Genomic DNA, 26,808 nt, shown 5'->3' on the forward strand with positions numbered 1-26,808 from the left:
ATTTTTTCAGAATTTACAGTCTTTTTTTGCGCGGTAGAATTTACAGTCAATTTGATCTTTTTTTTAATTACAGCCATTAGCTGGGCTTGGTGAACAAATAATGTAGCGTCCATGCGACCCGTTTATTTTATTTCCTAAAAAATTACAACCCATTTGAACTTTCTTGAAATACACGATTTTGCTGGGCTGATTCTAATTATAATGTTGGATTGGGCCAGCAATGTTATCAAAAAAATAAAAAGGGGCTGAGCATTTTGTTATAAATATATTTAAATAATAAGTGATATTATTACATTCGTCCTTAAATTTACAGTCTTACCAAGCTTTATATAATAACATATAAAATATATTTTTTAGAAAAACAGGGAGCATCTCCCCGATTCCATTGCTGAGAACGAAACCACAAATATTCTGATACAGCAGCTCAAAGAGAATGTTCGAAAGCAAAGGTAGAAAATCTACAAACTAGGGGGGTGGATGAACAAGTTCTCTGAATAATACAAATCACAAGAGAGGTGCCAAAGGCAGAGCGGATAGAGCACTCAAATGACACAACGAGGGTCCAGCGAAGCTGTCGGTGTCAAAACCGGCGGATCTCGGGTAGGGGGTCCCGAACTGTGCGTCTAGGCCGGATGGTAACAGGAGGCAAGGGACACGAAGTTTTACCCAGGTTCGGGCCCTCTTGATGGAGGTAAAACCCTACGTCCTGCTTGATTAATATTGAAGATATGGATGTTACAAGAGTAGATCTACCACGAGATCAGAGAGGCTAAACCCTAGAAGCTAGCCTATGGTATGATTGTATGTTGTGATTGTTGTCCTACGGACTAAAACCCTCCGGTTTATATAGACACCGGAGAGGGTTAGGGTTACACAAGGTCGGTTACAAAGGAGCAGATATCCATATATGTATTGCCTAGCTTGCCTTCCACGCCAAGTAGAGTCCCATCCGGACACGAGACAAAGTCTTCAATCTTGTATCTCCATAGTCTAATAGTCCGGCCAATGGAGATAGTCCGGCTGTCCGGAGACCCCCTAATCCAGGACTCCCTCAGTAGCCCCTGAACCATGCTTCAATGACGACGAGTCCGGCGCGCAGTTGTCTTCAGCATTGCAAGGCGGGTTCCTTCTCCGAATACATTACAGAAGAAGTTGAATACAAGGATAGTGTCCGACCCTGCAAAATAAGTCCCACATTTCACCGTAGAGAGAATAATGTTTTTTTGCAGATCTAATTTGCTGGCTTGTTTTGACAGCATGACGTTATGTCATGGCCCGGTGATTATTCGAACCATTTCTTTTAACCAGCGCCGCACATAACGCGAGGCAGTTTTTCGACACATCTTGTCAAAGCAGAGATCGTGTCCCCTTATTACGGGATTCTCATCAATACGGGCATGGGTAACCCAACCGCGCCATCAATTGCGGCGCTTGGGGGATAAGCGAGTTTTACTAGGCAAGTGGGGACGTTTAATTTTGTCCGCCCATATAAAGGGATAAGGATTCACCTTTCTATCCACGCCTTCTTCCTCCTCTGCTCATCCGTTCGTGCATACTCGAGCTCTAGCGCCCAAGTCCTCGCTTCCATCTCAACCTTCTCCAACCATGTCCGGAGCGGGAGGCAAGTGGATGGTCTCCTCCGTCATGGAGGGAGACATCAAGAAACTGAGGAGAGCCGGATACCTGCACGACGACATCGCGCACCGGCTCCTAGATGAGGGACAGCTCATCCCCGCCCCCGAGCCCCATGAGAGGGTGGTATTCCTCACCCATTTCCTCCACGGACTAGGATTCCCTCTCCATCCCTTTGTCCGGGGGCTCATGTTTTATTACGCCCTGGATTTCCATGATCTATCCCCAAACTTCATCCTCAACATCTCGGCGTTTATCGTCGTGTGCGAGGCCTTCCTCCGCATCAAGCCCCACTTCGGCTTATGGCTGAAGACCTTCAATGTCAAGCCGAAGGTAGTGAGCAGCCGCCAGGCGGAGTGCGGAGGCGCTATGGTGGGCAAGATGCCCAACATCACATGGCTCAAGGGAACCTTCGTGGACACCATAAAGGGGTGGCAATCGGGGTGGTTCTATATCACCGAGCCGCGTGACCCCGCATGGGTAGTGGCCCCCGAGTTCCGATCCGGCATCCCCATGCGGCTCACCTCCTGGAAAGAGAAGGGCATGTCCTGGGGTAATTCAAAAGAGCTGACCGGACTCCAGTCATGTATTCAGAACATGGTGGATAAGAAGCTCAAGCTTGTCAACATAGTCCAGGTTATGCTCGTTCGCCGGATACTCTCGTGCCAACAACGGGAGTTTACCTTGTGGGAGTTCAATCCGGCGCAGCACCGAACTCTGAACAGGCTCTTCGACACGACTCATGAAGATGCCTGGAGGGTGGTGTTCAAGGGCGCCGCGGTCCCTCCCCCCATTACCGAGGATCGCGGATTCAGCGCGAAGCGCCACGCCAGTGTGGTAAGTTGTTTTACCTCTTATAGGATATTTGTTATATATATAGATTGGCTCTATGCGGGATCTAAATTCCCGTAATTTTGACAGGATTGGCAGAAGATGGCCGGACAGATCGACTGTCCGGCTCCCTTGCTCGAAGGCCCCACAGACGCTCTTCTGACGAAGATGCTGACTCCGGCCCCTTATAAGGTGCTGGAGAAGACCAAGAAAGCCAAGGGAGCTCGAAAGACTTCCCGACGCCAGGCGTCGTCAGACTCACCGTCTGATGACTCTGCGGTGCACTCTTCCCCTGAAGACGAGGAACAGGAAGAAGAGGCTCCCCCACCGACCGGGGGAGACAAGAAAAGGAAGGCCGCCCCAACTGGGGAGGCCGAAGGGTCCAAGAAGGGAAGGACGCTCCTTCCGGACAGCTCCACCGCCGCCGACGAAAGTGAAGACGAGTGGTTGCCCAGGGGCAAGCCCCAGGGGAGATCGTAAGTATTCGGATACCAAAGTAACCCATAGGATTCCTTTTTTGCATTGCTTTCCCTAACGCCGAACTCAATTGTGCAGGCCGCCCCGAGCCAATATCGAGGTATCCTCGGACAGCTCCCTGGGCGCGTCGGACATGGATAGCGATCCAGTCCCGACGGCCACCTCCCCTCATCCGGCCGACGACACCGAGGTGCTGTCTCAAGAGGCACCGGATCGGGAGGACAGTCCCGGAGGCGCCTCAAGGCGACCTTCCGGACTCCGGGGGCCGAGGGGACGGGGTCCCCGGAAGCTCTGAGTTCGGCCCTCAGCCGAACACCGCACCGGACCCTCCAACGCATCCGAGCTCGGGCAGGCGGTCCCCTTCTAAGGAGGGTGAGACGCCAGTGCCGGTGACCTCTGTCCACCCAGAGGCGTCGGACACTATGTTGGAAGCACTTCGCAGCGCTTCCATCGAGGAGGAGCACCGCACTATCATGAGTGCGGTGATCCAGAAGGTTCAGTCCGCCAAGAGCGGATTGACTGAAGCCTGTACTAGCCTTCTAACAGCTTCGAGGTAAGTAGTTTAAAATGTAGTAGAAGTGTTACCGCATAGACAGTAGCCCCTGATGCTTTGTCCGGTGTTCACAAAGAAAAGTCGAACAGAGGATCAAATAATATCGCGGGAGTCTAATTAAGTATGTCAATATGCATATGCAGGCTTCGCTGCTGGCGTCCGCCGCACTAACTGCGGAGGTCGCCGTACTGAAGGAGGCCCTCGAGGGGTCCCAGAAAGAGCTCGGCCTTGCTAAGAGGCAGCTCGAGGAGAACAAGGGTAAGAAATACCCCGTCTATAGATATATGTATATAAAAAAGGACGCGATTGCAAAATGACAGGATCATTGTATGTTTGCCAGGGGCCACGACCGAGGTGGCGACCCTGAAGCAAGCGCTGTCCTAGGCCAAATAAAAGGTGGCCCAGGAGCGCACCGAGCGAGAGAGGCACGAGGCTCGGGTGGGCGAGGTGCAGCAAGAGCTCCAAGCTCTCGTGACAAAGCACGAGGCATTGGATCTTGACTTGAAGACGAGAGGGTCTGAGCTTGCCGCGGCCCGTGAGGGCGCGAAGAGTGCCAAGGCCGAGGCCCAAAAGGCCCTTCAGGAGATCGACGCGATGAAGAAGATAGCGGCGGGTAAGGCTTTCTATATGCAAAGCAAGCATGTAAAGGTGAATTACCGATTACTTACCCGAATCCAGAGCTCTTCAGGAGCATTCGCAGATTTGCCCCGCAGTGTGTCCGATGCCGCACTGTTCTACCAGGCCGAGGACGGAAGCTCGATGGAGAAGCTGTTCTGGTCTCAGTATGCTGAGGCCGAACATCCAGTGCCAATCAGCGACCAGCTGAAGCAGATGGCCGAGCTACATAAGGCGGCCGATCAGGTCATGAAGGGCTTCATAGTCCGATTGTGGCCTGGCGACGCCCTTCCTAACAGCTTCTTCGGCCTGGTGAGGTGGCTTGTGGATGCCTGCCCACGGCTGGAGGTCGTCAAGCGATCCGTCTACATTGAAGGTGAACGCCGGGCCTTCGCCCGTGTGAAAATGCAGTGGGTCAAGCTAGATGCCGTGAAGCTTATCAAGGAGGGGCCGCCGGGGGGCAAGGAGCACCGCCACCCCGAGATGTACTACGAGGGTGTTCTGCCAAGCGCCTGTCTTATCGCGGATGAGTGTTCACAAAATGTAATATTTGAATGAGACTTGCTCGTTTTTTATCCTGTGTAATGAAAACTTGTTTCATATGCGCTATGCAACGCTTGTGTGAATTTAAAATATTACCTTCTGTTTGGCTGTTTATCCAATCTGAGAGATGGCTAGTCCTCGGCTTTTGCCCCCATGCCACGAGTATCGGGGTGTTCGGGATAAACCTGAGCACTCTTGTTCCCATGTTTGGGTCCTTCGAGGGAGGTGCTCAGCACAACGAACAAGGCAACCGGACTAATAGTGCTTTATCACTCTCACTTAGCCATAGAATTCTATAATTTTAAACTTCGGTGAAGCCCCTGGTATTCGGAAGGCCGAATTCGGGGTGCGATACACGCCTGTAAGCCGGACGGAGACGGCCCCTCGCCCTAAGCGGCATAAGTCTTTAGGGACTCGAAAAACCTCGCCGAACAGCGACCAGTTTCTCGCCTTATCATGACAGTCAGTTTTATCTTTCTCTACTGAGGTGCTCGGCCCGGCAGAACCGGGGCACAATCGCAGTAGTTCTCCTAGCACTACCTTAGCCGATAGAGCGGAACGTAAGGTACCAAAACATAGCAGCCGGGCAAACCCAACATTTGACCAAAGACATGATTCGGAGCTGATGCATATAATGCTATAAGTTCGGGGTGCCGCACTTGTGAAAGTGTTCGGACTTTTTCACACCATATTGTGGGTACGTAAGCCCCTGGTGCATTGGCCGTACCAGAGTGTACGGTTGCTAGGCGTCATTAATGAACACATAGATATGTGTATATATAACAAAAATGCGATAACAATCGTAATGCCATGCATTGTATATTAAAAAAATGCATTAAAGCAGAGTGATACAGATAGTGTAATGATCAAAAGAGTAGGACTATGTACCTTCCAAGGGAGAGCTGAGGAATTATGTGAAATCTGTAATCCACCTGGGAATTTCGTAGTCGTCGGCCTCCTTGGTTGCTGTATCATGTGTTCGGCAATAGAGCTGTCAGACAGAGTTTCCAAATATTGAAGTCCTGAAAGAAAAAAGAAAAATAACCAAACGGGAAGCCCCTAGTGCGGTTTAGGCCACGTTTTGGGACGTGTCGTAGTTGTGCCTCCCCCTCCCCATTTGTGCCCATGACATTTTTAATGCGTAATGATGTACGCGCGGCACGAACAACGTCGTTGGGCTGGGATTGGGGTGGCCATCGTATTGCTACGCGAGCTCGGATCGCGCCAGGCGGTCTATTTGCCGATTGCCCCGAGCGTGCTTGAAGGTGTCCGGATTTTGAAACGCCGATATGGTAGATTGCCTTGAGAGGCTGCTTTGCGCTTCTGCCGCGAGGGCCGCGGTGTGCTCCTCTGTTTGGAGAGAGCGCTCTGTGTTTCCATTGACTGTAATAACTCCGCGAGGTCCTGGCATCTTGATCTTGAGGTATGCATAATGTGGTACTGCATTGAATCTAGCGAATGCGGTTCGTCCGAGCAGTGCGTGATAACCACTGCGGAATGGGACTATATCGAAGATTAACTCTTCGCTTCGGAAGTTATCCAGGGATCCGAAGACCACTTCCAGTGTAATTGAGCCTGTGCAGTGGGCCTCTATGCCTGGAATGATGCCTTTGAAGGTCGTTTTTGTGGGTTTGATCCTTGAGGGGTCTATACCCATCTTGCGCACTGTGTCCTGATAAAGCAGGTTCAGGCTACTGCCGCCGTCCATGAGGACTCGAGTCAGGTGAAATCCGTCGATGATTGGGTCTAGGACCAGTGCGGCGAATCCGCCGTGACGGATACTAGTGGGGTGGTCCCTGCAATCAAAGGTGATCGGACAGGAGGACCAAGGGTTGAACTTCGGGGCGACTGGCTCCAGTGCATATACGTCCCTGAGCGCATGCTTCCGCTCCCTCTTGGGGATGTGGGTTGCGTATATCATGTTCACCGTCCTCACTTGCGGGGGAAACCTCTTCTGTCCTCTCGTGTGCGGCTACCGAGGTTCTTCCTCGTCATCGCTATGCGGCCCCTTGTCCTTGTTTTCGGTAATTAACTTGCCGGCCTGCTTGAACACCCAACAATCCCTGTTGGTGTGATTGGCTGGCTTGTATGGGGTGCCGTGTATTTGACACGAGCGATCGAGTATACGGTCCAAGCTGGACGGACCCAGCGTACTTTGTTTGAATGGCTTTTTCTGCTGACCGGTTTAGAGCCTTTGAATACGGCATTGACTGATGTATCCTCAGTACTTTCGCCGTTAATGCGGCGCTTATGCTTGTTGCGACGTGACCTGCTGTTGTCGTCCTTGGTATCTGAGGTACCATGGTTCTTTGATATGTTGTTACTGCGAGCCAACCAGCTGTGTTCTCCCCCACAAAAGCGGGTCATGAGCGCCGTGAGGGCTGCCATAGATTTCGGCTTTTCCTGACCAAGGTGCCGGGCTAGCCACTCGTCTCGGATGTTGTGCTTGAAAGCCGCTAAGGCCTCCGCATCCGGACAGTCGACGATTTGGTTTTTCTTTGTAAGGAATTGAGTCCAGAATTGCCTGGCCGACTCTTCTGGCTGCTGAATTATGTGGCTCAAGTCATCGACGTCTGGTGGTCGCACATAAGTGCCCTGAAAGTTGTCGAGGAATGCGGCTTCCAGATCTTCCCAACAGCTAATGGAGTCCGCTAGCAAGCTATTAAGCCAATGTCGTGCTGGTCCTTTGAGTTTTAGTGGGAGGTACTTGATGGCATGTAAGTCATCACCGCGGGCCATGTGGATGTAGAGGAGGAAGTCCTCGATCCATACCGCCGGATCTGTTGTGCCATCGTATGATTCAATGTTTACAGGTTTGAAACCTTCTGGGAATTGATGTTCCATTACTTCGTCTATGAAGCATAAGGGATGTGCGGCGCCTCTGTATTGGGCTATATCACGACGCGGCTCGTATGGGTCCTGCCCGCTGTGTTCGGCCCGGCCGGATTTGCTTTTACTGTATCTGGCGTGACGTTTACCGTCTCGTAGAGTGGTGCGCCCTCGTGATCCGTAGATCGATCTTGAGTGCTTTGCTTTGTCCTCCAATATGTCTCGTAGGTCTGGCGTATCTCCCCATGCCTTTTTATTTGGATGGTGTTGGGGTGGAGGCTGAGCTTTCGGCATGAATGCCTCTCTATCGCGGCCACGAGGTGGCCGATCAGCCGTATCATATGCTTCTTCCTCCAGTCGGGGTAGTAACCTGCACCTTGGGTAACTCTTGGAGGGACGCTCGAGTTTATATTCCTCGGCTGCGAGGACTTCAGTCCATTTGTCAGCTAGCAGATCTTGATCAGCTTGAAGCTGCTGCTGCTTTTTCTTCAGGCTATTTGTCGTGGCCATAAGCCTGCGCTTGAAGCGCTCTTGTTCGACGGGATCCTCTAGTACGGCGAATTCATCGTCGCCGAGGCTTGCCTTGTCTTCGGAGGGGGCATGTAATTGTCATCCTCCTCCTCTCCGCCAGCCGCTCTCTCAGGAGAGCTGGCTCCTTCATCCTCCTGATCTAACTCTTGCTGGAGGGGGTTTTCGTTGTCTTCGGCGCTATCCGGAGTGTTATTATCTCCTGTGCCGGTATCACCACTTTTGCTTTGGCGGGACTTAGAGCGGCGCCGCTGACGTCGGCGCTTGGGTTGCTTCTTGGAGGGGTCATCCTCCGTTATCTCGTCGCCGTTGCCTTCATTGGGTGTATCCACCATGTATATGTCATACGATGAGGTGGCTTTCCAGTGCCCTATAGGTGATGGTTCATGTTCGTCTCCTACATCGTCGTCCATACCTCGATGTCTTCAGAGTGGAAGTCGAGCATGTCGGTTAAATTATCGACAGTGGCAACAAAGTGGGTGGTGGGTGGGCGTCGAATTTCTTCGTCATTCGCATCCCAGTCCTATTGGCCATGATCCGGCCAGGGCTCTCCTGACAAAGAGAGAGACCTTAGTGAATTCAGAATGTCGCCGAAGGGCGAGTGCTGAAAGATATCCGCAGCGGTGAATTCCATGATCGGCGCCCAGTCGAATTCGATTGGCAGGGGCGCGGATGGTTCGGGGTCCGGAGGAGAGTCCGGCACCTTGGAGTCACGGGCTGCGTAGAGGATTATGCTGGTGTTCGGCTCAATCACCATTGAGACTGCACCCCCTAAGGCGGTGTCTAGCCACCCGTCCTCGATTGGTGCAGCTGGCTCCGAGCTAAGGGTCGGAGCTGGTGTGGGCGCGGCCTCTGGAGTACCGTCTGGTGGCAGAGCTAGGTCATGCCCTTCGAGACAGTGCAGTGCGCCCGACTGTGGCTCGAATCCGTGAAAGATCAAGTCTCCGCGGATGTCGACTGTGTAGTTCAAACTTCCAAATCTGACCTGATGGCCAGGGGCGTAGCTTTCAATCTGCTCCAGATGGCCAAGCGAACTAGCCCGCAGTGCAAAGCCGCCAAATACGAAGATCTGTCCAGGGAGAAAAGTCTCACCCTGGACCGCATCACTACCGATGATGGTAGGAGCCATCAAGCCTAACGGCGACGACACAGAGGAACTCTCAATGAAAGCACCAATGTCGGTGTCAAAACCGGTGGATCTCGGGTAGGGGGTCCCGAACTGTGCGTCTAGGCCGGATGGTAACAGGAGGCAAGGGACACAAAGTTTTACCCAGGTTCGGGCCCTCTTGATGGAGGTAAAACCCTACGTCCTGCTTGATTAATATTGAAGATATGGATGTTACAAGAGTAGATCTACCACGAGATCAGAGAGGCTAAACCCTAAAAGCTAGCCTACGGTATGATTGTATGTTGTGATTGTTGTCCTACGGACTAAAACCCTCCGGTTTATATAGACACCGGAGAGGGTTAGGGTTACACAAGGTCGGTTACAAAGGAGGAGATATCCATATATGTATTGCCTAGCTTGCCTTCCACGCCAAGTAGAGTCCCATCCGGACACGAGACGAAGTCTTCAATCTTGTATCTTCATAGTCTAACAGTCCGGCCAATGGAGATAGTCCGGCTGTCCGGAGACCCCCTAATCCAGGACTCCCTTAGAAGCCTTCATGGTCTTCAGGTGAGGGGTCGTGTCAGCCTACGGCGGCCAGTAAGCAAGCGGAGACACCGGGCTGGAAGGCGTAGCATGGTGGATGTCCCTCTTTTTCGGCGCCAGGTGCCCATCATATTCATCAGAGATCTTGAGATGAGCCCACGGGTCCAGCCCCAGAGCAGGTCGAGCCTTGTTCAGCCACAAGTGATCGCCAACGGTTTCTGGAGGGATCTTGTTAGGGTTTCCATGAAGCTCATCAACTTATCCTTGTCCGATCCGGAGGAGATAATCGCCCAGTTCCTCACCATGTTCCTGATCAACCTCAAGACCTGCGGAATGGAAATCCAGGAGGTGTTACTGAAAATCATAGCATTTCTATATTTCCAGAGGCACCAAAGGACAGCTGAGCTAACAGTGTTTAAAACTAAGCACTTTTTGGTAGCAATCCAGAATCTGGCGACATATTCGAAGGATGAGCCAATCTGACTAGAGAAATATTCCTCAATGTGGGCCCAGAGATGTTTAGCAACTATACATTCAAAAAATAGGTGAGAACAAGACTCTTGTTCCAAGCAGTAAACACAATCAAGGAGTTTGATGATGTGTCTCTTCCTAAGGTTATCCCTAGTGATCAATTTGTTTTTGGAGAGAAGCCAGAGAAATACATGAATTTTAGGGGGGAACTCTCAATTTCTAGACAGCAGGGATAAACACGGGTTGAACCCCTCTAATGTTGATAACATGATAGAGGGAGATGGAGGAATACTTCCCCTTATTGTCCAGCTGCCAAATCAGGGCATTCAGCTCGGCAGTAAAGGTAATGCTTTTGGCAATTTCCTCCAACTGGAACCATTGTTCCATGAGACTATCACTAAAGTTCCTTCTAAAAGAGAGTTTTAGGCATTGACCATCCCAAACTTCATTGACACTTTTTTTAAGCTCATTGCAGACAGAGTAAATAGGCCAAAATTGGACTGCTAGGGGGGATGTGCCAAACCAAGTATCTTCCCAGAACCTGGTTCTGCTCCCATCCCCTATGTTCCATCTGTAGCCAAATTTCATAGCATGCATAATAGATTTTAATCATTTCCAGAATCTAGAGGTCTTAGGGTTGGAGGAAGGTACAAAAATATTAGGTTTATTTCCTAGGTATTTATGGGCAATAAGAAGCTTCCAGGGTTTCAGGTCTTCCTCATATAATATTTTAATCCAAGACCCTAGAAGACAGATGTTAATTTCTTGGAGGTTAGGTATGCCTAGGCCTCCAAAATCTTTTTTCATAGAGACTAGGGCCCAATTAGCAAGGTGTACCTTCCTATTTCCCTCAAAATCATTCCACAAGCAATGAGACATCTGAGAATTGATGAGGTTCACTGCCCATTTAGGGAACTTGAAGAAGGAGAGGAGATACACTGGAATGCTAGCCAAACAATCTTGTATGAGGATCAATCTACCTCTGTAAGACAGAAGTTTGCCCCTCCACCCAGCAATCCTTTTAATGATTTTATCCAGAAGGGGTTGGATATCCTCTCTCCTCAGTTTATCATAGTGGAGAGGGATACCTAGGTACTTAATGGGGAAGTTACCTTTATTACAGAATAGAATAGAGAGGAAGTCAGCTAACTCCTGATCATCCATGTTGATAGAGATGAGTTCACTTTTAGAGTAGTTGATTCTCATGCCTGAGACTTGTTCAAAGTAGGTTAGAATAGTTTTCAGATTGCTAGCATGTGTGAAGTCATTGTCTAAGAAAAGAATGGTATCATCTGCATATTGAAGGCAGATGATGCCACCAGGGCAGACCTCAGAACAGAGCCATGCAATCAGACTATGATCAGCAGCTTCGCTCAGCATTTTAGGAATAACGTCCACTACTAAATTAAACAAAAGCGGGGAGATGTGGTCACCTTGCCTAAGGCCTTTAGCAGCAAGGAAAAAATCACTTTCACGGTTACTTAACTTGACCCCAATAGACCCCCCATGAGTAAGTTGCTGGATCCAACTCTCCTCTATGAAAGGCTTGGAAAAGATCTAAGAGATCATTTTTCATCAAGTCCCAAAAATGATGGTAAAACAAGAAGGGAATCCCATCAGGACCAGGAGCCCCATCAGGATAAGAGCTAAAAATGGCTTCCTTCACCTCTGTCTCTGAAAAAGGGGCTTCTAGCAGCTCATTTTCAGCAGGAGAGACTTTTTCAGAAGCAGAGAAAAAATTGTTTTGTAGAGAGAACCCAGAAGGGTTTTCTTTCTTAAATAGGTCTTTGTATAAGTCACTAGCCACTTTCAGCATCTCATCTACCTCAGTAACAGGGCCATTAGAGCCATCAAGGGAGTGAATGAGGGTTTTCCTCCTCCTCTGGTTAGCTACTGCATGGAAGTAAGCAGTATTTCTATCACCCTCCTTAATGTTCCTATCTCTAGACCTTTGTTTGTCTTTGATTTATTCTTGAGGCCAAATTTTCTTGAGCTCTCCATGGACAAAGTTTAATCTATTAGTCTCAGCCTCAGAGAGGTCAGTGGTTTCTGCCTTAATATCTAGAGAATCAAACTCAAGGAGGAGAAGCCTTTTGTATCTTCTAAGATTAGCTACCTCATTGGAGTTCCACCCTTTGGTAGTTCTTCTAAATCTCCTGATTTTGATCTGCCAATTTTCTAGGGGGCAGCTGCTCCCAGTAGGCGCATTCCAGATTTTCCTGACTAGCTCAGTAAAATCTTCTCTAAGCAACTACCACTTTTCAAATTTAGAACTATTGATCTTTGGATTTTGGTTAAGACCAGAGTCCCAGAGCAAAGTAGTGTGGTCACTACCACATCTGGGCAGAGCTCTACAACTAGAAAGGGGAAAAAACTATCTAATTCTGTGTCACAGAAAATTCTGTCAATGGTGGACATAATCCTGGAGCAGCACTTCCAACATATCTAGCAGAACTGTGGGTTTTCCTTCTGACAGGGCAATTCTCAACTTTATGGGTAACCATTTTGCAGATAAAACAACTCTTGGGCTTGACACATTTATCCAAATGATGCCCTGGTTCCCCACAGTTGTAGCAGATCATCTCAGAGTATGCCATAAGGCCCGAAGCAGGGGCAGGAGCAGTTTTCTGGATGTCCTGTCTCTTCTTTTGTTGATTCTTGCCTTGAGATTTCCCACTGATCTGAGAGTCAGAACCACCAGCAGATTGATCTTGGGCAATTACAGGAGCCTGCCCAGATTGTGCCCCCATTTGGGGCGGAGGTGGGCCGTACCACTGCCCAACCGGCGCTCCCCCCCATTGTGATAGGGGAAATTCATCGGAGTTCCCGGTTCCTTCTCATCCTCTAGCCAGATGTTGTCTCCCAGGAAGCAGAAAATAACCACCAGACAGCTCAATTGAAGCAGATTGCAAGCCTAATTTCAATCTTCTGCAGGTTTGGGGGAGAGGTAAGGTAGGGGATCCACCTACTCCGGCTCCGGTGGCGTGCTGGTGGGCAGGAGTCCAGTCAAGCATTCCCATCTCACAACACGGCGTGGATCTCCTGAATTCACTTCTCCTTTCGCCCATCAAACGAACGCAATCGGCGGCTCACTGGGGTGGGGCATCCTGTGCTTCTCCGAGAAATCTCCTTCGAAGTAGATCCATAGGGCTAGATTCAGCAGCTCCCAATCCACATGATCCTTGCACATTCGAGCATACCTGCGCGAGTGAGAGAATGGATTCAGTCCCTCCTTAGCTTCCTCCCTTGCAGCTTCCTCCTCTGCTTCCCTCCATTCACGCGTGCACTGGGTCCAGGAGAGAGCGTCGTCGCGGATCCGCATCGCGCGCTCCCTCCATCCCCTCCCTCGAGTCTCCCGCAGCACCGCCGGCGCGACGGAGTCGAGCGGCTGGAGCATCCGCGGGAAGGCTTTGTAGACATGTGGGAGATGCATCTTGTACATCTGCCTGTCTTCCAGCCATTCCCCCGTGGATATGGCCGGCGACTCCATGGGGCGCGCTAGCGGACTTGCTGAGGGGGGCAGGCGCGCCCGGAGTCAGGAGGCGGAGGGTGGCGGCGAGATCTATGGCGGCGGCGAGGGTGGAGGTAGTGGCGGGGGCGGCGGCGAGGGTGGAGGTGGTGGCGGGGGCGAAGGGGATCGCGAGAGTGGTCATCTATTTGCCAATTATGTGAACTAAACAGTCAACATATAAAATAATTTAAATATATACAATATAGTTAGAAGGGAAACATAAGTTGGACTTGGCGTTCCTATTCTTATATAAAAATAGAACAGACCTCTGCGTTTTCTTCAAAAAAATACATAAATTGGGCTGCCAAAAATAAAACCTCGGATGGGAGGTCCATAGGCCGGTCGATACAGGCCTATTCTTATATAAAAATACAGGCCTATGGACCTCCCATCCGAGGACGTGGGTTGCGCATGTTAAAAATGAAAGCCTAGACGGGGCAGCCCAAAACCACGTCCAACACTTGCCAAAACTTCGTCCCTCGTTTTCTCTGTGTTTCGCACACTCGACATTGTGTGGGCATTTTGACTGTGCATCATATGAAGATGTGCTATGGATGAATGTTGATCAGCATGATGTTAACTGGCTGGTAGTTCCATTTTCGACCATGAATAAAACTTCCAACATGATGTTAACCCTGTTTGAAAAGGCCGTGTTAATATAAATGCTCTGCCTCTGAAAGTTGCAGTTTCTTATCTGAAACTGAACTTGCAGTTTCTTATCTGAAACTGAAACTTGCAGTTTCTTCTTTGAGAATCACATTGTCTGCACTTTTATACTCCTATGAAACTACATTTTTTAAGTGCTAAAAATAGATATCTAGAATTCATAAAATACTTCATATGCTCAATACTGCAAATCTGAAATTCAAAAGACATTCATATCTGAAAGTACTCTCAAAATACACAACACAATTCACAACCTGCAAATACTGACAACCCTAAGCTCCTCCTGACAATTCACAACCTGCCCGACTATTGGGCCGGCGGGGCAGCCCCCTCCTATTCCTCGGTGGCAGACAACCGCCCCGTGAGACGATGTGAACGGCGAGGGAGACGATGGCGGGGAAGCATCGTCGGGCCAACTGCTTTTCTCCTCTTGCAGTTGGGTTCGGTCGACGAAGACTCCACCGGCTCGCTCTGGCAGGACACCCTCACAAACGGCACCCTGTAGATGCTCGATCCTTCAATCTCTGGTGGATGCTCCATCTGGGATCGATACTCCCACCACCGCTCCCTCACGATCAGATTCGGTGACTCTGTTTGTTCCATGGCCCAGAGGAGCAGCTCTATGTACTCCGGCGCAACTCCCTCCGGGAGTATCGCCGCCTTTTCGCTCTGTTGCAGATATTTGGCCATGGATGTCGTCGTCGCCGCTAGTTGGTCCTTGTTGTCAAACCAAGACTGTATCTCCAACATCCTAGCTAGCTTCACAGGGTCGTCGGTTGTGATCCTCACGTATCGGTTGTACTCCTCCGTCGATCTACTTCTCCACAGCACCTTCACTCACCGGCGATGGTTTTTGAATGGAAGAGGAGAGGAGCAGCGCTGGTTTTGGATTAGAACGGGAGAGGAGCGACGCTGGTTTTGGACTGGAACATGAGAGGAGGGGCGGTGGTTTTGAAATGGAAGAGGAGAGGAGCGGCGCTGCATTTAGATTGGAACAGGAGAGGAGCAGCGGTGGTTTAAGAGGAGAAGAACGGAAGAGCGGCGCTGGTCTTGGAAGTATTTTTTTGTTGTTTCGCGTATTTTGGGTCAAAGTTTGACCACGTACTGTATTTGACAAGCAAAATGTGAATGCATGTCACCAAATTGAGTTTGATTTTGATCCAGTCAGAGCGCGTCGGCCCTCTCGTCCGATCCTAAATCGCTGTCGCACGCTCCTCTCCCTCTTCTCCATTGCAAAACCACCTCCTCTCCTCTCCATCATCTCCATTCCAAAACCACCGTCTCGCCTCTCCCTCTTCTCTATTGCAAGACCACCGTCTCTCCTCCGTTTTCTAGACGCTTTGCTCCATGGTGCGGGCGCAATCCATGGATACAAAATTAGTATACTGTATACTATTTAAAAGTCGAGGGCGGGGCTTTTCCTGCGTGGTAGGCGGCGGGGAAGTTCCGCCTAGTCGGTTCGACAGAGACGCGAGAAGACAAGGGAGTAGGATGCTGCAAACGTAGGGTTGTGTGATTTGACAGCGAGTTACTGCTGGACAGGTGGGGCCCCGTGATTTGACTTGCCATTATCATTTTAACTGCGGCGCTACGACCGGCGTGAGTCTCCCAGATTCCTGACCACCTCCATACAGGTGCCTCTCCCAATGCTCCACCATGTAGTAGAGGCTGGCTCTTGCATGAGAGCCCACTTCTCCACTTTTTCCTTGCCTCTCTTTCCTCCACATATGCAAAAATGCCATGTAAAGCGCACTATTGTACTTACTTTTACTTGCTCCTACAGGTGCTTAAGCTTGCCACATAAGCATAAAGTTTGATGTGGCAAGTTAATCAAGAAGAGAGAGACTAGTTTGGTGACCCAAGGAAGAAACGGTGCTAAGCGCGTGTACCTAGGTGAAAAGACAATTTTGAGTCTATAGCTAATTAAATGAAGCAAACTTAGCAACACCATTTCATTGGAAGAGGTCACTCCTTGGCAAATGCAATAAATACACGCGCTTAGCACCGTTTCTTCCTTGAGTACGAAGAAAGAGATAGAGAGGAGTAAAAAAATACACTTATAGCCAACCTTGTTGTAGTATGAGTGACTAAGTGATGACTATGTATGACATGCCAACATCAGATAGCCTAACGCACCGTGTTAAATCTCCAAGGGCGCGACCGCGCGAGCGACGCGACGGTCGTGGTAGGCGCGACCATGATACGGGCTGCTGGCAGCCCTTGGATCTGAGATCAAACGGTCGCATGCTAAGTTGCTGAAAATTTGCAGAATAACCCTCCAGGATAGGATATTCACCCATAGGTCTAGAATCACGCCATGCAACCGTTTGATCTCAGATCCAAGGGCTCTCAAAAGCCCGTATCATGGGAGATGGAAAGCCACTACCCTGCCATTCGCGCGCTGGCAGTTCGCTCCTACTCGTCCCCGCACGTCCTTCAATATTACGGAGGTTCACTCCTAGTCATCCCGTCCATTCACATTACAGCAGTTCCACTAATCCTAACCCTCCTCCCAAATCCATGGCATCCCAAATCTCCATGATCGGCGGTGAGTACAAGGTTAGAACCATCACCGGCGATGAGTTCGATGTCATCTACACCTGTTCTTCCGCGACGGTGAAAGGATGCCTTTCTCGCTTCAGACACATGTTCGAAGACTCAGATGATGAGTGGGTCGCTGGGCTAGATGTTGAGTACACCACAGTCCTGGGACGAGAGAAGGATCTAAAGGACGAAGAGAGGAAGAAGCCCGTCGTGATCCAGGTTTGCGTGCATGACTTATGCTTGGTCTACCACATATGCCATGCCGACGTTGAGTGCCAGGATTTTAAGGACTTCCTCGAGAGCAACCTAGTCAATTTTTTTACTATAGACTTTGGTAACGACAAAGACGTCCTGCATCGGATAGGCCTCGTTGTAGGCAACACCTTCGACCTCCAGAAGAATCGGCTGGTGTCCACTCGTCAGCCTTCAATGCTGACCCTGGCAGGAGCCATGGTTCATCCTTCGTACGGTAAACTGGAGAAACCTCCATACACGTTTCATCATCATGCATGGCAGCGGAATGTACTAGATATAGACCACATCCACTACGCTGCAATGGATGGCTACCTTTGCTTCAATATCTACAAGGGTTGGATGAAGAGCAACAGCCAAGTGTGCGGTTCAAGCAAAGAAGTATCAGCCAAGAGGAAGAGGGACAAGGACGAAGTCGAGGACGTGGACGAGGACTCCGAGTAAGGTGGTAGTGTCGTTGCTCATGGTGGTTCTAATGCAGTGTCTACCGGAATAGTTGCAAAGTTTAATTTCATGTGTGCTTAATTTAATTTGAGGGGTGTGTTGTGCTGAGCCCCCAGCAGAACTATGTTATGTTTCTTCTCATTACTTTAACTCTTCAGTACGTACATACTAGTATTTCTTACATTTCATCTTTTAGTTGGTATAGTACTACCACTCGTTTCTTCACATTATATACATACAATATATATGGCCAACATCATATAGCCAGCAGTTTAGTTGTCAAAGAATTTCAGGGTGCTTAGTTTTGTCAAAGAATTTCAGGATGCTTAGAGGGTGCTTGGATCCAACGGACTTATTTTAGTCTGACTAAAAATAGTCTCTTTAAGAGGCTAAAGTTCCAAGCACCCCTGACTAAAGAGGGGCTAAAACTAGTCTTGAGACTAAAAATTTTTAGTCAGGGGTACCCCTACTAAAATGTGGATTAGTCCTCTCTCTACTCATTTATCTCCTCTCCTTTAACATAGGCGAGTTCTGGATTGGAGGGTTTGGAGGATAATAAATGCTCATTAACTTGATTTTATCCTTTTTAGTATTTGTATCCAAGCATGGGTGAGGCTAGCATGTTTTAGTCCCACTACTTTTAGTCATGGGACTAAAACGTATCCAAGCACCCTCTTAGTTTTATTTGAGGGGTGGGTTGTGCTGGACACCATTATTGTGACTAGCCTTTTTAATAGTACTATATGCATAATTTGGCAACGAGCGCTCTCTATATGTACCACCTTTTTTTAATTTCAAGTTTTGCTCCATGGCACAATCCATCGATACTACTGATGTACAAAAGTATACATTTTTTAAAAGGCTAGAGGGCGGGGCAGTCTAGCTTGGTCGGTTTCACGAGAGGCGAGTGCCTTTGTGATTTGACGGATCATTACTGCTAGAAGGCGGGGCCTTGTGATTTGACTGCTCGTATAAATGCGCGAACGACCTGATCGAGGAGGAGCAAAGAACCATGCGGTATACTCAAGTTTTCCACTGGAGTAGTACTGCGACGGAGGAGCACGAAACACGGCAGCCCAGTGCCATATGGCGATAAAAAATGATCTAATTTGCTAGTCATCTCATTGTTAGCATTGTTCTATTCATTCCCTCAAAAAAACATTGTTCTATTCATGCCTCGCAGAGAACGTGACATGTGCGGCGAAACACCCGAAGCAAAAGATGAAACACAGGAGCAAAAGAAGGAGGAAGATTATCACCCCAAATGATCTAATTCGCCACGGAGTCGTAACTGATTCTTCATCGCCTCCACGACCTCCATCTCCTTGCGCGTCTCCTTCGCCATCTTCATCATTGTGTCCATGACGCGGCATTTCTCGACGCGAGCCTTCATCATCTGTTCCACGGCCATATTACGTACCTTGACAGCAGCCGGGTGCTCGATGCGGAGCTTTGCCAACTCTTCCTTCTGATCCATGGCGAGGGCCTGCAGCATCTTCATCGAGGAACTACTATTCTCATGCAGCTTCTTCCAGCCGGCGTTCTTCTCCTTCAACAGGTCGATCTCATGGCAGAGCTTCGCATTGTCCTCCCGAAGTCGCAGGATTTCGCCGTTCGCCTTCTTCTCCGAGGCAATGCTCTTCTTCAGCAGCATCACCAAGCCGACGGACAACTCCCCCTGCTGATTGAGCTCAGCGGGCATGTCGTCGAGGCTCTCCTTCAGCAACTCCATCAAGCCTTGGATGAACTCCTTCTGCTTATTGAGCTGATCGGGCATGCCGTTAAGGGATAACGACTCCAGCTCCGCCGGCTCGGCATGTTCGCCTCCACGGCTAGGGCGCTCCTGGGAGCCATCGCCTGCTCGTGAGAGATCTTTCGAGGTCTCTGCGTGGCGGTGAGCCCTCTCTTTTTTTCCGTAGCCTTGGTTGCCGCTCCCTTGTTATGAGTAGTTCTCGACCTAGAGCTCTGCTCACCGGCCATGGCAACGACGGACGAAGAAGAAGCACTTATGAGGAGGAAAGGTAGAGTGATTTTCGGTTAGGTAGTTCCCCTTTTTATAACCTAAGTACTAGCACTAGTACTAATACCTGCATACTGGGAACACATTCAGGTTTGGTACGTACTACTAGTAGGTGTGAGCAGGCTTTCAAATGTGATGGGAACAAGGTAAAGATTAATTGATGGCTTTGGTTTCGAGGCCCGAAACGGCTGCCGATGAGTTTAGCGGAACATAAATTTCAAGTACTACTACACTGCTCAAATGCGTAAATATTATGTTACTGTCAAAAATTGGCACAAAATACGAAGGAGACCAATAGAAGTACTACTAGCAACCCACGATTTAACTACTCGCATGCGCGCAGTGGAGTAATAATGTTTTTCTTTCGCCCTCACGTCCACTCAATTTGCATGCGCTGTATTAATTGACCATCAATGAAGTGAACGACTTTACACGCGTCAAATTATCACATGGGCTGGATCTTGGTACAAAATTGCGTCCGCCCGTGTACCCGCGTGTGCGTGCGAGGAATGAGTGTGTGCATGGCGTGTGTGCACATCTTCGCTTCGTGCATGTACCGCCAGTATGGCTCAGGGAGGACAAGTACATTCTTCTGGAACCAGCAGCACATCACTGTGATCAATCCACGCAAGGAGGCCGCGACAACGCCTACACATGTGCCACGTGGCTTCATGTACTGTAAGAGAGACACTGTGTAGCGTGCCATTGGTATTCTAATTTACGTGTTTTGCACATACTTGAAGTACTAGTAAGGTAAACATGCATTGCACGCATCAGATTTTGTAACCAAATTATGAATAAATACCACACTATAGCATGTAAGCTCTGAGTCATATATGCCTGATGTAGCCCTTCGTTTAATTCTTATAGTTCATCTCATTCAAAATCAATTAGTTTCTATAAAAAAGCTAAGAACGCGGGAATAGGAAAAACATGGGATTATAGTGGAATGTCGTCTTGAATCCTACAAGATTGTACGAGTGTTTGATTGTGCATAGAAAAAATGCAGAATTCTTTCAAAGAGGTTTGAGTGGATGGTATGTTTCCTATGAAATCTAGTGCAAATGAATCATATGGAAAAATTCCTATGGTTTACAATCCTACGAATCAAACAACCAAGATAGGAAAAATTCCTAATGATTAGAATCCTCCAAAATTCCTTTGAGAATCCTTTGAATCAAAGAAGCCCTTAATCTATTTTATGATTCACGGAATTGTGCGTTGTAAAGCATAAAGTAAAAACAAATAATGGCAATTCAACTAGAAAAAAGTTTGGGCAGTTATGATACGGAAGATTCTAGAACAAAAGAGAACCACTGTTGTTTTGAGGTTTGTGCATTATGCTTAAGTTCAACCATGGAGTCTGCTAGATTGTACATGTGGCAAAATCCGGTGGGGGGCTAGAAGATGTTGCGAGGGGCCGAGTGGAGGGAGACTATGAAGGAATGCACAAGTGCGAGATCGATATTTAGAGAGAGGGGCGAACACGTGCGCTGTTGCGCGCAGTGGCGGAGCCATGTAAAATAAATGAGCTAGGGGGGCAAGCATTGCTAATCCTTTATGAGGAGGGTCAATTCATGAACTTAAACCATTTTTAGCAGCAATTGTCTAATGATCACATTCATATTAGCCTCGATATATAGTGATGTTAGGGGGAGGGGGCAGGGCCCTTACTGCCCCCTGTCTTCGCCATTGTGCACGTGTCTAAGAGATGAAGCGGAAGGCATGGATGATGAGAGGGGGACGTTGGATACATAATTAATGTGGGTGTATTAGCTATATATGTTAATCCTATATAGAGAGGTATAGATTGATCGATGTGGACGTGGGAAAGAGGGTGAGACCTCACTGGATATATCGATTGATCGGTTTGTGTGGAAAACTATGAAAGACCTAGCTATATACACACATACATAGAGGAACATCGATCGTTGCGCATGCATGCGTGAGAGATAAGGAATGCCCGATATGATGGAGAGGGGGATGTGTGTTGGTGTGTGCCATGGGAGACTGACCTGAAGAAAAAGATTGCATGCGTGCGATGGATAATGCCGACTAGTAGTGTGTGTGCATGCATGCACGAGAGAAGGTTAGTGGTACAATTATAAAGAGAAGACTACAGTGTGGGTGTAAAAAAATAGCTGAATAGGTGAGGTCACAATCAATGTAAAGTTGAATTCAAATATTTGAATAAGAGATCCTGATGTTTGAAACCCATGCATGAATGAATATAACGGAGATCTGCGCGGTGTGGTTTGGAAACAAGCATGTTGTAATGTATACATATTGAAAAAGGTCAGACAGAATTGAATTTGAGATACCGATGGCAGACATCATTTGGCCACGTCGCATCCATGCATGGACACACTATTCTAATTGGAGATGATGGGCGGCTTTTGCATCACATATCTATATCTATACCCCTATATATATATTTTTTATATTGTGTGCGGGTAACTTTAACTTTGAAAGATGGTCGTTGGATGAGGCGAATTCGATGGTCCAAAGATGGCAAATTTGAGCACTACTGGCCGTTGGATATCATCTAGATTCCACCAGATTTAGCCACATGTATAATCTAGAAGACTCCATAGTTGAACTTAAAGCATAATGCACAAACATCAAAACACAAGCACTTCTTATTTGTTCTAGAATCTTCCGTGTCGGAATTTCCCAAATGTTTTTCTACATGATTTGCCATTATTTTTTTTACTTTATGTCTTACGATGCACAATTCCATGAATCTTAAAATAGATTAGCTTTCTTATAAAAACTAGATGATTTTGAATGAAATGAACTATAAGAGTTAAACGAACATCTACATCATGCATATATGACTCAAATCTTGCATGCTATAATGTGGTATTTATTCATAATTTGGTTGCCAAATCTCATGCGTGCAATGCACGTGTACCTTACTCTAGTCTAAATGGTGTTTGTGTGTGTTGTGCGTGTTGAGGTGCAAATTGTCTTTTTTTGGGTACATGTTAAGCTTGTTCTTCCAAAATTTCAAGCCACGCCTTGTTATGCCGAAAATTCAAGCTAGCGTCTTTGTCTATCATGCTGGAAAACTCCCGCCTCTTTAACCCGCGCCTTGTTAGCCCAAAATATTTAAGATATATCTTTGTCTCGTTGTGCTCCGACAACTCCCTCCATCTCAACCTGTGCCTTGCTGTTCCGAAATTACAACACGCGCGAAAATTCCCACCTCCTGTGAAATCCCGACACACGAAATGCCCGTGGTACCCCTGAACCGAAAGAACCGCCTCAAATCGGTGGGGGTACTTTCGTAATTTACCCCACATTTCGGACAGGTGCGTCTCTAAGCCATGGTTCCCCACTGCCATCCCATCCGCCCACCCATTCGTACACCGAGGCCGCGAAAACCCGCGACGAAACCCCACACCCTGCTCCGTCCGCCACCCAGCCGGAGCCTCTTCCCCGAAGACGTCGTCCACAGAAACACCTCGACGTCCCTCATCCACCGTACTGGATGAGGATCCGTCGTCGATCTCATCGTCCCGCCGGTTCAGCCACACCGTCCTCCACCTCCAAGGAGCTGCCCCGACGTTCCCCTCGTCTTTCGCGCCACCTCCATTCCCACACCGCCGTCTTCATCTGCACCACCGGAAGAGCATCATCATCACCATTTCCTCGGATGAAGCTGCAGCCTAATCGGCGCCACCAAAGAGGTTGTACACTAATCGCCGCATTTTCTTCTTGATTCGATCTCACGGTGCTGTCGGCGCTCGGTCCTGAGCCAACACGACGCGGCTCCATCCACGGCGGCGTCGCCGGCCACTTCCTCCATGGCGTCACTCCCTCGGCGGCGACGTCCACATCAGTAGGACCTGCTGCTGCTTTAGCTCTCACTTGCGCTGCTGCTCTGCTCTTGCTCTCGGTCCCCTGCCTGGTCTGCTCTTGCTATTGCTCTTGCTCGCGCTGCTGCTCTCGCTCTTGCTCTTGCTTGTGATGCTGCTCCGATTTAGCTACACTTCACTACGATGCCGCTGGGGTGAAGGAAGAACCAGCCACAACGGGGAGGGGAGCTCACCGGAGAGGTACCCCACTATCTATCTTAGGGTTCAGGATGGGGGCGGTGGTCGCCGGCGGTGGTGAGGCGTTGGCGGGGCGGTGGCGTGGGGATCGCCAGACAAAACGCTCGGCACGGGGGGCCTAGAGGGATGGCCGGGGCGGCGGCGGACCGGCGGTGGGAGTGTTTTCGGGGCGGGCGGGGCGGCGCACCGCCGGCCGCGGGCGGTGGGGGGCTGCTGTTTGGCCGGCTCAGGGGGGTGGAGGCTGAAGATGAACCGTAGGCCCTTGATTTCGTATCCAACGGCTGCAAAATCGATAGACCAGAGATGAAAAAGTCAGTCGACCGACGTGTAGCCTCACCTTGCTAGTGCATTTAGTTTCGACAGCAAAATTCAGTTTCGACAGTTAAGTTCAATTTCGATAGTTAAGTTCAGTTTCGACAGTTAAATTCAGTTTCGACAGTTAAGTTCAGAGATGAGCGGCTGATGTATTTTACATCTAGCACTTTGTGTTTATGTATTTTACGTTATGTATTGGAGATGCTATTAGAATTCCACTCAGGTTAACATTGTTCGTTGTCTCTCTTGTCCTGCTTCAGCCTCGGCGTCGTACAACTCACCAGAGCTGCTCCAACAACGAAACCCTCCATCACAGCGGAGCAGTACCTCAGGCTCCATCTCCAGATGCCTAAGATCTTCTTCCACTCCTCCGACAGCCAAGTCAGCCGGAGCATCCTCACCGTCCAACCCAATCACGCTGAGATCGACATGGCTTCGCCAAAGAGGTTGTACACTTGTTGCATCTCTTTTTCACTCTACATGTTATATATGTTGTCCACTGAGCACTCGTAGTAACGGGAAATACGATTATTTTATCCTACTATATGACAAGCAGTGAGGTACCAGGCAACTTAGCTATCCGTGATGGACTCTCTTGAACACCATCATTATTTATCTCTGCGCGTTTGAGCTGTGCATTTGTCGATGGGCCTGGGATTTGAGCTAGTATGGCAGTGGCCTGGGTCCAAAGTAATAGAAGTAGCACAAAAACATTTTTTAGTGTAGGATTTTCCTTGCTCAAGCCTGCCTACTAGAATCGCCAGTGCTTGAAAGGAAAAGTGAATGAAAAACATCGGAATTGGAAAGTTTCCTATGGTACTACTTTTCATGAATTTGGTGCAAAGGAATGGAGCAAAGGAAAACTGTAGGATTTGTTCCTTTAGTGTCTCCTTGAAAGAAAAATTGTAGGAATTCTAATTTCCACTTCTCCTCCTTTTCATATTCCTATTCATCAAGCACAAGACTAAGAGATAGTAGCATAATAGCATTATAACCGTACATTTTCTTGTGGTTTGACTTAATCTCACCATGCTTTTTTGCATCATGTGATCTTCCAATTGCTGTGAATCAAACACCCAGATTGGCAGAAATCTTGTGTTATTAAATTCTCTGTTTTGCACGTGCATTCCTATCATATTCCTGTCTATTTCCTATCCCTGCATTGTTAGAATCCTCAAATTCAAACAAGCCCTTACTCAATTACTTCTGTTACAGATATGTGTCAAAGAAAACCTTGTGTGGTTTGTCCTGCTCCTGCGGCGCTGTGTTCCACCCCAGCTCAGCTGCTCCAACAACGGAAGGGTTCACCACAGCAGGGATCTGCTCTCCAGACTGTCTTTCGCCACCTCAGATCTTCTTCCCCGCCGCCGGCAGCCACGGCAACTGCATTACCATCATCAACTGAGCAGATGACCTTGAGGACTACACGGGTCCGCAAGAGAGGTCGCACTCTTCCGTGTCTGCTTACGTTATGCGGCGCTTAATATGATGACATGCTATATTATCTTCGTGTTCACCTATTAGACTTCGAGTCAGGTCCAAACTAATGCTGAAACTTGAGTTTTTAAATGGTTGTGGGGTACATATTGGTGCAGCAATCAGTACTATCTGTCTACTATCTGGTTAATCTCCGGTGTCTACTATGAGTTTCATGTTGGGTGCAAACAAACATTAAAGGAGCCATTATCTGTATTTTTTAACTAAAGCTATTATCTGCCTGCTATCATTGGTTTTGGGTCTATCCACAGTTTGCTACCATCACTCTGCATTTGTGCATGCACTCCTTACATAATCTCACTATGTTTTATTCCTATGCATGCCAGTTATTGTACACAATGGAACTGATCATGTAGAGCAAAAGAGACTAGCCTTGCGTGGCAATAAAATTTCATGCAGACGTCGTTCCATGGTGGGCGCAAAGGCAGCCCCCCTCCACCCATTTCGGATCATAATCAAGAGGAAGATAACTGTTATGAGGGGGGTTTAGAAGGAGAAGACCACTCCTATTTACCCCATGAGGTCTTCGCTCTAACTTGGCATGCTGATGTTGGTAATATCATGCATATGGTGCCTTGCATTGCTTACTTTATACATTAAAGATGTCATCTGCTTAGTTTAGACATGCTTTGTGTCAATGCCATCTGTTTAGTTTCTTTATCGTATATGTGAATCATGCAATGCCATCTTGTCTAGCCAGGCATCATATATGTGAATTTTTCAATGCCACCCTGGTTAGCGAGTCATCTTATATGTGAATTATATCATGCCATCAGTTTTTTATTACGTGTTAAATTTGTCAACAATTTTAGTACATTCAATTACTCTTCCTGTGCATCAGCCATTTGGCACGGTCATGGAAAAATCTGGAGTGGAAACAAGGTCTTCAGAGCATACAATGCTATCTGACGAAGCGCATGTCTTGCTGGTTACCGATAGCTCCTCAGAGGAGGATTCAGAGACAGATGACCAGTCATATCCCCCCCCCCCCGAGGTGCATGCCCTAACTTGGCAGGGTTATGTTGCTCATATCGTGCGTATGGTATCTTGCATTGCTATGTCATTTGCTTAGTTTAGACATGCTTTGTGTGAATGCCATCTGTTTAGTGTCTAATTACCATATATGTGAATTATGCAATGCCATCTTGTTGCAAGACATTATATATGTGAATTATGCAATGTTATCTTGTTGCAAGGCATTATGTATGTGAATTATGCAATGCCATGTTGTTTAGGCAAGCGTCATATATGTGAATTATATCATGCCGTCCTTTTTTGTATTTCTCATTGCTTTTATTGACAATGTTTGTATATTCAACTGCTCTTCCTGTGCATCAGCCATTTGAATTGGTGATGGAGAAATATGGA

The sequence above is a fragment of the Triticum aestivum genome, chromosome 2A, assembly GCF_018294505.1.
Source record: "Triticum aestivum cultivar Chinese Spring chromosome 2A, IWGSC CS RefSeq v2.1, whole genome shotgun sequence".
Taxonomy (NCBI): Eukaryota; Viridiplantae; Streptophyta; class Magnoliopsida; order Poales; family Poaceae; genus Triticum; species Triticum aestivum.